At 42.3% G+C, this 14,252-nt stretch overlaps 1 protein-coding gene across 1 annotated transcript in view; it reads right to left on the bottom strand.

Moving 5' to 3' along the window:
• The window catches only part of LOC108264998 (fibrinogen C domain-containing protein 1), a 95,652-nt gene that overhangs the window by 42,872 nt on the left and 38,528 nt on the right, over positions 1–14,252 (bottom strand). The gene's annotated exons all lie outside the window — the stretch shown is intronic.

The raw sequence follows: 14,252 nt of genomic DNA, 5'->3' as shown, positions 1-14,252 counted from the left end.
ACAGAAAAACAAAGCATGTGCTTCTGTTGTTCCTCCCAGCAGGCTGCTTCTTTAGCCAAGAAGGTACAGCAGTGTGGTGATGACAATCTACTGCACTGACAAACACCACAGTGAGCCAGTGAGCACTGAGGGCAGGACGCGCTTGTCAACATGTCAATCGACTCAGCTCCGCCTCCTCTGTACGGGGTCCAGAAGTACATTGAGGAGAGAGCAATGAAGAAGTGAGTGGGCCCACAGCCACACAGCTGGGTCCTATCTGATTCAATAGTGCAGTTATTGTCTCCTGAAGTACTGCAGGCCTGCTGTAAGACAACAAGAAACACACGCTCTGTGATTACAGTGATCGATCCACTTTATTAAATGAGCATAGCCCCAAAATATAGCACAGGAATGTAGTAGACTAAAAGCATTCTTCCCAGTTTACAGCCTCTCTATAGTTCCTTTACACCATCCAAATTACGCACGTCCATCAATGACAGCATTCGGCAGGGAAGACAGAACCTTTAACTTCTTGGGGAGACACATAGAGTCCACAGAACCTCTTCTGCAGATCTGACCCTCGGTTGTTTGCATCGATGGCACAGCGGAGAGGCGAAGTGAGACGCTTGAGCTTTTCTTGCTTCGAACCACAAGATTAAGTCAAAAGAACCAACTGTTTTATTTACACTCTGCTATTCCTACGAATGATGATGCCTTATAAAACACATTCAAAGAAAATACTTAATAACAGCACTAATCAATGGGATGGTAGGAATGACCACTAGTCCAGAATGTGTATTGTACCAAGTGCAGCAGGACAGCATCCATTTGGGCATTTTTTTTTTCTGACTGTCAGTGAGTAATCAAAGAATGCAGCAACAGGATCATGGAAAAGAGGGAGAGCAAGAGAGGGCGAGAACAAGAAGTCAAGCGTTCTTTGCTGCTACTCGTTTGATTAGAAGAAGCGACCAAAGCTGAAATACAGAATTACAAACAAAAGCCGAAAGGGTAATTATAGTCACTCTTTCCAACTGGCGGTAATAATGAAACAGGGCGGCAGAGCAGTACAGCGGACCGCTTTAGGATTCCTGGTTCTATCCTGAGCTTGGCTTACTCTCAGGTTTTGTATGGGTTTCTTCCTGGTTCTCTGGTTTCTTCCCACCTTCCAAAAACATGCCAGTAGGTGAATTGGTGAGGTGTGAATTCATGGTGTCCTCATCCAGTGTGTATTCCCATCTTATAATGAGTAATGTGTCTTTATTAGTCACATATAAATATGCAGAGTGAAATTCTTTTCTTCGCATACCCCAGAATGTCAGGAGGCTGGGGTCAGAGCACAGGGTCAACCATGAGGTAGCGCCCCTGGAGCTGAGAGGGTTAAGGGCCTTGCTCAAGGGCCCAACAGTGGCAGCTTGGCAGTGCTGGGGTTTGAACCCCCGACCATCCGATCAGTAACCCAGAGCCTTAACCACCAAGCCACCACTGCTCCTGGTGGTTGTGATATAGCTCTGGATCCACCATGACCCTGACCAGGATAAAGCTTTTACTGTAGATGAATGAAAGAATTAATATGGCGTGGGTTCGAATCCTGTCTCTGCCATGTGCGCTCGGAGTTTGCATGAACTCCCCATGCTCCGGGGGTTTCCTCCATATACTCTTAGTTTCTTCCAGCAGTCCAAAGACATGCGTTGTAGGTTGACTGGCATCTCTAAATTGTCCGTAGTGTGTGAGTGTGTGTCTGTCCAGGGTATCCACCACCTTGTGGCCCCCACGACCTAGAGTAGGATAAGCGGTACAGAAAATGGATGGATGGATGGATGGATGTGAGGCAGCCTGGGAAAGCCCATCGGATTTCACTGTAGCTGGCAAACATAAAAATTAGACTTTTCTACCTGCAACATGCTTTGACACTTCTAATTTTATTTAAAACATACATACATTTTTCTCGCCGAAATGATTTCAAAATTCTTCTGGATAGCACTTAAGTCAGTAGTCGGAGTAGAGATGTGTGGAATACCTGTGTTAAATCCTCAGTATGCATGTGTAGCCCAAGTCCTAGCGAAGTCCAAATGTAATGGTATCAAAAGTACTAGGTGTACCAGGAGTTTTTGGTACGCGTTCAACGGGGCGGGAAAGTAGTGTCTGTTGCTGATTGGTAGCACACAATTAAGCAGCATGTGACACACATATGCACACACAGAGATGTCATTTTTATGCAAACAATGTCGTGCTGTGATGACGAAATAATAACGAAATCACTTTTACCGTCAGCACTGAGCCTATTCTGGTTGTCTCTCAAACTTCTGGACAATAAACTAGCTTTCCTTTGCCTTCATTTGGGGCAGCTGTTGAGACTGTACCATGGAAAAAGGTTCATAGCTATTAAGACAACACACACACACACCAACTTCAAAGAACCAGGCTTACACAGGCCGCTGAGTCACCACACACCTAATCATCGCAGGCTCTTAATCCAGAACAGGAAACTGGAGATAGCACATTCTGCAATGATGCATGCCACTGACGTGAGAAGACTCATGCCAGCTCATTTCCCTTCACGTTATGGAGTGTGCTTATCCGGTACATCCAATAACTCCGTTCCCGACAAAAGAGCTTCCACTTTACACGGCGCTCTCCATCGCTCCTTCAATCACTGTAGCAAAACTACACAGAAAAACCCCATTTTTTTTCTTTTCTTTTTTTTTTTTTAACTTAACGGTTAAAAACGTTATCACCGTATTGACCCTGATTTAATTTGCTGTCCATCACTCGGCATGATTTCTAAATATAAATGTCAGTTGGAGAGCTTTTCAGCATTTGGAGTCCAAGAAGAACATGGCAAAGAACAGAGGGATTAATATACCCTCAGCGCAATCTGTAAATACTTGTTAATTATGTAATATGCAGTCTGTGCAATTAGATTGAAGAGGGAAAAGCGGCCAGTCGAAATCATTGGAACCATCTGCAACCCATTAGCAATTAAACACCCTGTTAATGTGATTCAGATTGAATCGTGACAATGGACGTTTGCAGCTCCTCTACCAGCAAATCATGGAAATCCAGTCGAGGTTATCGAGGATTATCCGGATAGCATCTGAGGTGAACAGCTACAGATGCCATCCGTGACTCGTGGCCGTTTATTCACACAACACTTGACGTTCTGCACCTAGATTTGTCACGTAAATAGGCACCGAGGGCACTCAGAAGACAAACTGAGTAAGAACAGTCATATAGCAACTGGGCTCGTGCACAAGCCCGGACTCCTGAGGCACTTTTTTAAAAGACCTTTCTGCAATCTTTATTGGCACATATCTGCAGACGAGGCCGTGTTTTGTCTTCAAGACCTAGTGAGTGTTTTCTGTTTGGTGGAAGAAGGATTGAATTTTTAGGAAATGAACCTTTACTGACTGAGTGACTGACTGAACATATGCCCATGAGATGTTATCAAAAGCGCATTTTGTGGTCAAAAGTATGTGGACACCTGACCATGATAACCAATATGTGGGCCTTCCCTAAGCTGTTGCCACGAATTTTTAAGCACACAATTGTATAAGATGTCTTTGTTTATTAGGGCTCTGAGCAGGACACTCATTTAAGGAGGCAGCCTGTTTAAGGACAGGGGTTGGCACTTATTTAAGGAGGCAGCCTGTTTAAGGACAGGATTTGGCACTTATTTAAGGAAGCAGTCCGATTAAGGCCCGGGGTTGGTACTCATTTAACGAGGCAGCCCGTTTAAGGCCGGGGTGGGCACTCAAGGCGGCAGCCCATTTAAGGCAAGGGGTTGGCACTTATTTACGGAGGCAGCCCGTTTAAGGACAGGGGTTGGCACTTATTTAAGGAGGCAGCCCGTTTAAGTACAGGGTTTGGCACTTATTTAAGGGGGCAGCCCATTTAAGGACAGGGGTGGGCACTTATTTAAGAAGGCAGCCCGTTTAAGGACAGGGGTGGGCACTTATTTAAGGAGGCAGCCCGTTTAAGGACAGGGGTGGGCACTTATTTAAGGAGGCAGCCCGTTTAAGGACAGGGGTTGGCACTTATTTAAGGAGGCAGCCCGTTTAAGGACAGGGGTGGGCACTTAAGTGCCTGTAAGGAGGCAGCCCGTTTAAGGACAGGGGTTGGCACTTATTTAAGGAGGCAGCCCATTTAAGGACAGGGGTGGGCACTTATTTAAGGAGGCAGCCCGTTTAAGGACAGGGGTGGACACTTATTTAAGGAGGCAGAACGTTTTAGGAAAGGGGTGGGCACTTATTTAAGGAGGCAGCCCATTTAAGGACAGGGGTGGGCACTTATTTAAGGAGGCAGCCCGTTTAAGGACAGGGGTTGGCACTTATTTAAGGAGGCAGCCCATTTAAGGACGGGGGGGCACTTATTTAAGGAGGCAGCCCGTTTAAGGACAGGGGTGGACACTTATTTAAGGAGGCAGCCCGTTTAAGGACAGGGGTTGGCACTTATTTAAGGAGGCAGCCCATTTAAGGACGGGGTGGGCACTTATTTAAGGAGGCAGCCCGTTTAAGGACGGGGTGGACACTTATTTAAGGAGGCAGCCCGTTTAAGGACAGGGGTGGGCACTTATTTAAGGAGGCAGCCCGTTTAAGGCCAGGGGTGGACACTCGTTTAAGGAGGCAGCCTGTTTAAAAAATGTCACAAAATATCAAACTATGGTGCAGACTGTAGCAAACAAGCTAGGTGTGAAAACAGCCATACGCTACATCTTTAAAGTTTTGCTCTGGTTGGTCTTGCCTTGTTATGGATTGTCATCGTCTTGACTGCAACAACACTGGCTGTTAATAGATGCTTAGACACTTTGGAGACATCTTTAGTTCATAATCATAATGTAGGGTTAATCATCCCTCAGCAGGCCACCTTTTTGGATTATTCAAATGTTAAAGCTATGAAGTACATAATTATACATATGTCCAATAAATTACCTTTTATTCATAAGTGAATAATACACTTCTGCAAAAGTGTAGTTGGAAGATCCTGTCCTCATGTTTTGAAAAAAAAAAAAAAAAGGCTCTGGCGCGATGTATATAGAGCTCTAGATGTTGTTATTGTCCATCCTTTTGGGTTTATGCAAATAGCTTAAGGTCTGTCAATCCGTAATGTCTTGGGATTAATGGAGCCTCTGAAAGGTGACAGCGGGAGCCGGTGTTGGATAATGAAGTTGGACAGCAGTAATGTCCTCAAGGCCTGCTGCTTTTCCGAGTAGATGAAAAAGCAAAATGTGTGCTTTAAAGGAAACTCAATTTATTGCGAATCCTATGCAGACTTCAGTCGCAAACATATAAAGCGCCAACTCCCGCTGAGTTTGAAAAGAAACCCAGGGAGCTTTCGAAACTCTGCGGCATTCTGAGAATTTTGTTTGCCACTTTTCCTCAAGAAACACAACACAAAAGTGAATGTTGTCATACTTCTGACCAAACATTTGTGCCATTCCCTCGATGGTGAATATTTCAGTAGAGGCACCTTCCCTCCAGTCATACAGCCATCTGATATAAATAAAGCATTTCTCTTCCTTTTACCAAATAAAAGTCATAACATTAATAATACAATATTGTCTTGCAAATGAAATAAATCTCAGGCAAGCGTGCAGTTTGAACTAGAAGGATGATGATCGTTCTTGAAGCTAGTCGGCGGGATATAATTGCAAAAAAAAAACAACGAAATAAATACTAGTTTCTGAGCGATCAGTGGCAAGGCTGTACGATTAAGTATGCATAGTTCAGTCATTTTAAACTAACCTTAAACTACATGCTTGCTGTTCCAGCTCTGAGAATATAAATAGAGCAATTCCATAAATCCTTAGAGCTTCAGACCTTTAGTGGTCATGCAAAATTCAAACCACAGAGATGGAAAGAGAAAAGGAGAAGTAAGGCTCTCTAGTATTAATGGTCCTTTTATCTCTCATCACCTTTTAAAGTTCCTGCATAAAAATGGATCCTTTTTTCACCCTTCCGCTGAGCTGCATCTCAGAGTTTGGAGTGCAGAAAAAAAAAAAAAATACAGCAATCACTGAAGAGGAGGTCGGAGCTGGAGATGTGCAAGAAAGCCTTCTTTCAAGGAGTTTTACGTCTCCTGCATCTCTATCAAAAAAAGATAAAACAGTCTAGATTCAGACGACTGAAGCGAGATCCACGTCATTCATTCCATTGATATGGGCTACCTCCAGGGCGCACTGTGGCTTAGTGGTTAGCACGTTTGCCTCACACATCCAGGGTCGGGGATTCGATTCCTGCCGTGGCCCTGTGTGTGCGGAGTTTGCATGTTCTCTGCGGGGGTTTCCTCTGCCAGTCCAAAGACATGCATGGTAGACTGACTGGCATGTCCAAAGTGTCCGTAGTGTATGAATTGGTGTGTGAGTGTGTATGTGATTGTGCCCTGCGATGGATTGGCACCCTGTCCAGGGTGTACCCCGCCTTGTGCCCCTGGGATAGACTCCAGGTTTCCCCATGACCCTGAAAAGGATAAGCGGTATAGAAGATGGATGGACGGATGGACTTCCTCCAAACACTGCTTCAGTTTCAACTCCCATGCTATATTTCTTTATCTTGCTTTATCATGTGATTTAGACAGATTCCTGTAGCAGAACAAGTTTAGTCGAACAGTTCTGTTGCTTCTGTAGCATCACGTCATCCTCAACATATTTCATACCTGAAAAGTTACTTAGCAATAGATGTAGTGTTCATGGGTCATTTTGACTTTCCGCCACTGAGACAGAAAAAAAACAACAACTTGTTTTCTTTGTTCATGTTTAATTCACAAACATTTGAAAAAAAAAAACTTTTTGAGGAAGACAAAAACAAACCACTTCTCATGCTGGGAATGCTTCAACCAGTAGGTGTGTGTGTGTGTGTAATCAGGTATGAGTGCATATAGCAGATTGTCAGGTACTTCCCCTGCTCTCAGTGCACTTAACCTGCCCATAGCGCACGATTCCAGGTTGACATGACATTGTTTACATTATCACGTGTTTTTGTTTTGGTTTATGTCCTGTCTCCACCCATATCCTCTCATTAATAATAATAATTCCTTACATTTATATAGCGCTTTTCTTTCTAGACACTCAAAGCGCTTTACATAGTCGGAGGGAGGGAATCTCATTAACCACCACCAATGTGTAGTATCCACCTGGATGATGCGACAGCAGCCATAGTGCGCCAGAATGCCCACCACACACCGGATATTAGTGGAGAGGAGAGGCGAGGAGAGGAGAGAGTGATGTAGCCAATTCAGAGTTGGGGATTATTAGGGGGTCATGATAGAGAAGGGCCAATGGGGGATTTTCATCAGGACCCCGGGGTTAGACCCCTACACTGGTATTGTAGGTCATTGGGTGTCTCCCTCATGTGTCTCACTTGCTTTCAGTTTCCCTTTGTAGATTTAAACCCATGTGTTTCTTCGTCCAGGACGAAGTATTGTGCAGTGTTTAACCGCCTGATCCTTACCGAGGCTTTTTTCTGTTTTTTTTTTTTTTTTTGACTTCTCGCCTGTTTTTTTTTTTTTTTTTTTTTTTTTTGTGTGTGTGTTTTACCTCACCTATTCTGTATTCTTTGTCCATCTCTTGACCCACCCTTGTTTCTGGATACTGTCTCTGCCTGTCATATTGGATTTGTTTGCCTGCCTCTCAATGAAAGCTTTTACTGCACTTGTACCTGTCTCAGCCTCCCGTGACGTGACACAGATGTGCTATATGGAACAATGGCTCTATAAATAAAATCAATATAAAAAGTAAAAAAATAAAAGTCCACAACGAATAGACAAAATTCAGAAAAGGCTGAAAAGCAGTTCCACTTAGACCTCGAGATATTTAATGGAGCCAGAATGTAATGAAGATTTTAATTATTGCCTAACACTTTATTTAGCCTGAGGCCATTTCAATTGAAAAAAAAATGTTATGTTGGGTCTCACACACACACACACACACACACACACACACACACACACACACACACACACACAAAAACCAGCAACCTTTTAAGACAAACCAATGAATTGAAGTGTAAAGTAATCAGAAGTTAGAAAATGCCAGAAGGCGGCTGAAAGGGAAACGCTATGTGACCCTCATTGTTAAATGAGCTTTGAAGCTCCAACTGTCAGCGCGGTATCCCACAGTGCAGCGGGAGACTATTAGCACGGTTCAGCGGAAGCACCAACCTGACGCAAACACAGCGTGTCACTGTGTGAAAGAATCTCCTGAAGCTTGGATCCTCACGCAGTTGAAACGACTGAACTCAAAGTGAAAATAAATAAATAAATAAATCCTTTGCAACACCATTCACATCCTGTGCAAACAGAGCCCATGCGACAACAACAACAACAACAAACAAAAAAAAAAAACCCACGTGTTTGAACTGTTGCTCCCGATCTGTGTGAAAGTTGACACCACTTTGCTCTCGCTGCTCTCTAGCTTTATAAAGCTGAGTGAGAGCAGATCATCTCATTCACAAGCTGCAGACAGTGACAGAGGTCCAAACTGTGTCAGGATCGTCACGCTCTTCAGCAAGCAGCATGGATCTCCAGCTCCATTTGTGTTTTGTAGAGTTTTCATAATTCTACATTCACACTAGCAAGTGACAAAATGACAGGTGAATACTGATCTCCTCTCTAGGTTACGCAATGTGCAGCCATGACATCAGTGACATCTGAAGTGAGATTTTTCCTCTGAAAATTAGGTATTATGTTGTACAATCCAAACGATTGGTTCGAATAATTCCTCTGACCATTAATTCCCATTTAATGTTTAATTTTAAAAAAACAAACAACAACAACTCTTATTAAATGTCTATAGAGATATTATCAAGAAAGGGAGACGCTTTCATAGACTTTCACAGACTTCTTGTCTGAACAGTGAATACATAGCTTGTTAAAAAAAAAAAAGTGGATGACAAACACAGAATGTTTAAAGATGAATGGACAAAGAAAGATGTGTTTATTCTCTATTTTGAGTTCTAAACAGAGATCTTATCTGTTCAAAGTCTGCAGAAATAGTCCAAAATGGTCAAATAAAGCATTTCAAATTGTTCACCAGTTCAAATTGTCTTACTTATAGCTCTGAACTAATCAGTAATGGTTAAGAATTAAAAGGTTTCTATAGTCACTATAGTTCAGACATGTTGACTGCACTACATGGCCAAAAGTATGTGGACATCCTCACCATCACACCTTCTCTAAACAAAGCTGGAAACATGTAGATAACAATTATCTAGAATGTCTTTGTGTGCTGTAACATTACAATGTCTCTTCACTGGAACGAAGAGGCCTAAACCTGTTCCAGCATGACAATGCCCCTGTGCACAAAGCAAGATCCACGAAGACATGGTATGCCAAGGTTTGAGTAGACAGATTCGACAGCCCTGACCTCAACACCTTTGGGTTGAACTGAAATGTCAGGTGCACCCCAGGCATCCTCAGCGGACATCAGTGCCTGACCTCACTAATGCTATTGTGGCTAAATGAACACAAATTCCCACAGTCATTCGCCAAGCTCTAGTGGAAAGCCTTCCCATAAGAGTGGAGGTTATTATTACAGCAAAGGGCGAGAAAATCTGGCGTGGAATGTTCAGAAGCACATATGTGTTGGTGTGATGGTCTGGTGACCAGAAACTTTTGGCCTTATACTGTAGAGTATCTCTACCTTTGTAAGCAAGGACTTATATTGTGAGTAAAATGAAAGCCTTAATTTCAGTGGCTGCACATACAACTAAAATAATCCTTTCTAGAAATCGGGATTATATGGAAAAATTTTGCACTTTCGTGATACTTATCTGTAAAAAAAAAAAAAAAAAACTATGCCAAAAAAAAAAAAAGAAAAAAGAAGAAAAGGTTTTCATTTGACTCACCCTTATGTGTAGCTGAACCTTTAAGAAATAAGCGTTTCTCAAGGGTTCCTTGCTTCCCAAAGATGTTCCCCTTGCAATCCATCCATCCATCTATTTTCTTCCATTTAGTCGAAGCAGAGATGCCCAGACCTCCCTCTCCCTGGCCACCTACTCCAGCTCCTCCATGGGGATTCCCAGGCACTCCCAGACCAGATGAGATATATTCTCTCCATCTAGTACAGATGGATCTAAATAGATAAAATACCTCCCCTGGGAGGTGTCCAAGAGGGATCCTAGCCAGATGCCAGAATAACAGAGAGGAGAGGTGCAGCGACTCCACCCGGTCGTCTCTAAGCCTGAGCCAGCCACCCTGTGAAGGATGCTCATTTCCACCACTTGCAATCCTATTGGATTATAAGCTTCGATTTTCAAAGACCGTTTTTTTTTTTTTTTTTTTTTCTCCGAGTGCATACATTGCATTACATAGAGTGAAATGCTTTGCAGTTTTACATTTTCTTGGCACATGGTTCTCTGTTTTTCACTGCTCTGGAAGGACTGCTTGGTTGATTGAAGAAATATACAACCTCTCAGATGTCTAGGATGTTATTTTTAGCAACACAGCCCAACTCTGCTATGGTTTGACATTTAGGCTTTGGGTGTTAATGGTGGAAATGTTATTTGACATGACGTCAGGAAACGTTCCAGGCTGCCTTCAGATTTGATGTTTGTAATGGTGGTATTAATAGGTCTATATTCTCCGAAGAAAAAAAAGAAGATTCCACACATGGTTTTATTCTAAGGTCAAAACAGGACTAGTCACATGTTATAATGGGAAGCTTCAGTATGAAACAAAGCACTGAATTGAATCTTTTTTTCTTCTTAGAGTGTATGTGGTTCATTTTTTCTGGCCTTGCTGAATGACATGTGCTAGAGGCAGTAGTTTAACGTTGCAGTAGATTACTGGGCAGTACATCTAGGTTGTTTATAGTCATATTAAAATTCCTTGTTGTTGTTGTTTTGTTTTGTTTTTTATCTATAAAACAGAGAGTGAGGGTGGGTAATTTACAAATATTATAAAGCACCACTTTGACTTTTTTTCTCTCTCTCTCTCTTTCTCCGAGTCTGTCTAGTGCTTGTTGATTTGGGAAAGTTTTGGAATTGTAGTTTTTAGGGACTGCACCTGTGTACATACTGAGGTAGAACAGGGTCATTATAGCAGACATGCCTGACAGCCACAGCTGTTCCACAGATGTTTATACATCTGATTTTGGCAGCAAAAGTGTCTGCTCCAATTAACCACTGTGTGTTACAGAGACGTCCTGTTTTTTTAATTAATTTTAGGCTCTCTCGGTTCACTCTAGCCATCTTCCTCTATTCCTTGTGGCAAAAATGAAATGGAAGTGAAATATCAAGAGAAGGTATGTGAAGGGGGGAAAAAATAAACCAGTGTGAAGGTGTATCATTTGTATGTGTTTGATAAACAGAGCTGAGACCTGAAGGGTGTGTACATCAGAGAACCAGGAAGTCCCACTCCATCTTTCTCCATACCGATCTTCAATCTTCACCACCTCCCTCCTTCACTCACTTCTTTCTCCAGCCTCTCTCTGTTCTGTTGTCTGAACTCAATCTGCTCCTCTCCAGCTCACCCTCATCAGCAATAAAATGCTGGAGGCCAGAGATGATGAATAGAGGCACTGCGACTATTAATTCCTCATAACAGATCCATTCTTCCTCTTCAGGATCCTACTGATGTTGATGCGCTTGGGAGGGAAAGAAAACGAGGCTAACGCTTTCTCAGAACTAAGCACATTTGATTAAAATGAGAGCTCCACCCTACTTCAGTCGTGACAATGAGGGCAAATCAAGAAAATACGTGTTTTTAATCATTCCGAATGTCTTGTCGTGATGATGTCATGGCATAACTCTTTGCAGAGTCTGTCTGAACTACTGAAATGTTGACATGGTTCTATCTTTTCTACATCCACTAGCCAATCACTTAAAGAAATTCAACAAATTAAACACCTAATCCTGAATCAAATGCAGACTGATTAGTTAAAACAAGGGCCAAGATTAGAAGTAAACACCGCCTACCAGGATAATGGATTCAAAATAGGGCTGCAGTGATCTGTAATCACGCAGGTAGCAACATCCAATACAACATGACAGTATGTGACATAAGTCTGGTGTATGTTGTCACACTAATAAACCGATGACGTGAAATGATGGCGATCTGTATGTATTTCACAACTGGCAGTCAAAGCAAAGCAGAATGCAAACTGTGCTGTCAGATAATACCGAGATGAGAAACTACAGCATCTTCCTACGATTTCGACGAAGCGTTTAAACAAAATCAGAGCACAAAGTGGCCGACCTGAGTGTGCGCAGTAGTATCGGCGAGCACGGTCGTTAAAAACGAGCGCAAGGTATCGTGGATTGTACGATTCACAAGCATGGAGCAGTGAGGTAACGCACATAGAAATGGTAGCATGGGAGCACTTCCGTTCTGCGAGCACTGACACAAGTGCACATTCTTTTCCTCTCACACTAAACTTTGTGCAATTCATGGCCCTCGTTTTGAATGACCATGCCCACTGATATTGCTCTGTGCACTCAGGTCAGCCAGTCTCACGCCTCTATATTAAAGATATGGTATAAACAATATAACATCTTAAACATAACTCGGCACAAGGAGATCATTATTATCAGCATACTGCATCGACCAAGCAACCAAGCATCCATCCCTGATTGCTTATTACTAAGTACAGTAGGTTAATCATGTTGGTATTAGTATTGGTATTGGTATTGACGAGTAAAAAACATACTCATATACAAAATAATATGAAAATAATAGCATTAATGCATGAACCTTATCTCATCTGTGAAACATGGTGGAGGTAGTATCGTGGTTTGGGGCCGGTTTTGCTGCATCTGGAACAGGACGGCCTGCCATCATTGATGGAACAATGAATTCTGAATTATACCAGCGAATTATAAAGGAAAATGTCAGGATATCTGTCCATGAACTGAATCTCAAGAAAAAGTGGGTGATGCATCAAGACAACGACCCTAAGTACACAAGTTGTTCTACTGAAAAATGGTTAAAGAAGAATAAAGTTAATGTTTTGGAATGGACAAGTCAAAGTCCTGACCTTAATCCAATAGAAATGTTCTGGAAGGACCTCAAGGAAGCAGTTCATGTGAGGAAACACAACAACATCCCAGAGTTGAAGCTGTTCTGTGCTGAGGAACGGGCTAAAATTCCGCCAAGCCGATGTGCAGGACTGATCAACAGTTACCGGAAACGTTTAGTAGCAGTCATTGCTGCGCAAGGGGGTCACACCAGATACCGAAAACAAAGCTTCACATAATTTTCCCCCTCACAGATATGTAATATTGGATCATTTTCCTCAATAAATAAATATCCAAGTATAATATTTTTGTTTCATTTTTTTTTAAAGGGGGTTCACTTTATCTACCTTTTGGACTTGTGTGGAAAATCTGATGATGTTTTAGCCCATATTTATGCAGAAATGTAGAAAATTCTACTTTCAAACGTTCAAGCACCACTGTAATGTCTATGAATGATTTATCAATTGATGTAAAATTTCACAAAATTACAGTCTTCATTTTCCCGGACCACCAGAACTTGGTGCAGGACTGCATGCTGTCATGTACGTTCTGTCTAAGGCTCCACAAAACGGTCCTGCTGGCATGTTAAACCTTTGGCCAGTGCCTGTTCCAACAGATATTTCGCGTCTTTAGAAAGCAGCCTGTAGTGAGACTCTGGGGTTAACATGGATCTTTGAACAGATTACCTCAGAGTAAAGACCAAACAGAAATGGTAAAGCATGAAATCAGAAAATATCTGCAACAGTATTTTTCTGACAATCAAGCTAAGTGCGGTTGATACCTTTCGTGGGTGGAATATTCTAAAAATTAACTATGGACACATTTCTCCATTTAACTCCCTTTCAATGGGTTCTAGGTCATCAGCCTACACTCCTTCCATGCGAGATAGAGACAAGTTATATAAGCACAGTGGATTAATGGTTTTAGAAAATGTTTTAATTTTTCACACACACACACACACACACACATACACATCAGCATCTGTGAGAGGAATAGGTAGAGTATTACTATAACCAATGATTAACTTCAGTCATAAATATGCTTATGAATCACTGTTTATTTTTTTCCACCTGGGACTTTTCAGTATATGGCTTGGATCCAAGGTTTTTTTTATGGACTACTGACCATTATACTCATTTGTGCTTGCTGAACATCCCATTCCAGATTTAGTCCCCCTTTGCTGTTATAATAACCTCCTCTCTTCTGGGAAGGCTTTCAGCTAGATTTTGGAGCATGGCTGTAGGGATTTGTCCATTCAGCCACAAGAGCATTAGTGAAGTCAGGTACTGATGCTGCACGAGGAGGTCTGGGGTGCAGTCGGCGTTC

This window comes from Ictalurus punctatus, chromosome 5 (assembly GCF_001660625.3).
Source record: "Ictalurus punctatus breed USDA103 chromosome 5, Coco_2.0, whole genome shotgun sequence".
In the NCBI taxonomy this organism is placed as follows: Eukaryota; Metazoa; Chordata; class Actinopteri; order Siluriformes; family Ictaluridae; genus Ictalurus; species Ictalurus punctatus.
Note: the sequence above shows the minus strand (reverse complement) of the source record. Positions and strands in the feature narration are given on the sequence as shown.